This window comes from Dipodomys merriami, unplaced genomic scaffold, assembly GCF_024711535.1.
Source record: "Dipodomys merriami isolate MVZ:Mamm:240054 unplaced genomic scaffold, mDipMer1.0.p SCAF_246, whole genome shotgun sequence".
NCBI lineage: Eukaryota > Metazoa > Chordata > Mammalia > Rodentia > Heteromyidae > Dipodomys > Dipodomys merriami.
Genome location: NW_027203893.1, coordinates 1,778,344 through 1,779,731, shown reverse-complemented (window position 1 = coordinate 1,779,731; position 1,388 = coordinate 1,778,344).

Genomic DNA, 1,388 nt, shown 5'->3' with positions numbered 1-1,388 from the left:
TGTAAATTAAGAAATTTGGTCAATAATTTGAGGGCTCATGGCTCACTGGATTAAAAGTCTGTTGGTATCTAAGATAATACTTAAATGTTATACATGAGCCTATCTTTAGACTGCCTAAATCTATTGTTTTTGAGTCAGTATTCTTTTTGCTGTTGTTGTTTACATGGACTTACTTTGGAAACACTAATATTACATGGGAGAAATGTGTAAAATAGAGTACATTATCTAATTATATGAGGTTTTTAAATTGGCCCATCTGTAGAGGTAGAATATGAAATAATTGCTGCTCAAGTGGAGGGTAAGTTGAAATTATGACAGGAAATGACTACTAATACATATTGGAGTATTTTGAGAGGGTAGTGATGATAAAATGTTCTAGAACTGAAGGTGATATTCATAGTCCAACTCTTTAACTTTCTAAGAATTGTACTTTATTGAAGAAATACAAATTTCATTTACTTTAACCTCAGGAAAAATTTTAGATTAGTAGTGGGTGAATATGAGTGATAATTTAGAATTTAATATCACACAATTCTCAAAGGTATAGGTTTAGTATGTTGATGAATAAGAATACCAATAAAATATGATGTGATATATCCTCTGAGTGACTACATATGACATTGTGAATCAGTGAATATTCTACAAAATTATGTAAATTGCAGGATGAAATAGAATTGAGAGGGATGAGAGATAATGATCATCAAGATGCAGTATATTGGACTGGGAATGTGGCTTAATGTAGACTTAGTGGTATTGTTTTATATGCATGTGTATACTTGTGTAATACCCTCAATGGGCATGTCAATATGTTATTATATGTTATTGTAAAAGGTTTTGCTATGTATATTCCTGTACATGTGTCTCATGGGACATATGTTGATATATATTTTGTATATAAAGTTATGATTCAAAATGTTGTATCATAGCGGCAACTTTATGTGTAATATCTAAAAGATTGCCTCTATGTTTAATAAACTGACAAGATTACTTTAAGTGCCAAGAAACAATGTATAAGGATTCCAATTTCTACATAGTGGTTGTGCAGTGCTCTCTTATTGTTTCTTTTTCCACTAATCACTATATGTATCCAATATCTAGGTATGTTTTGACCTTTCAATATGTTCTTTGGTTGTTTGTATATTAGTATAGAGATACTTATTTGGATTTTTTGCTATATGTTACTTCCCCAGCCCTTGGCCCCTCTATAGAAGATTGGTAAGGGTCCAGGTCTTGCAGATTCCTCTTGCAGGTCCCATAGGGCACCTTACCTCCCCCCAATATGGGTAGTAGGGTGGGGGCCTAGGACTGGCAAGGGCACCCAAGTCATAGGGGGTAACATTCACCCTCGTTTTGACTTCTACTGTGCATGTCTTGCTGCGTTCTTGGTG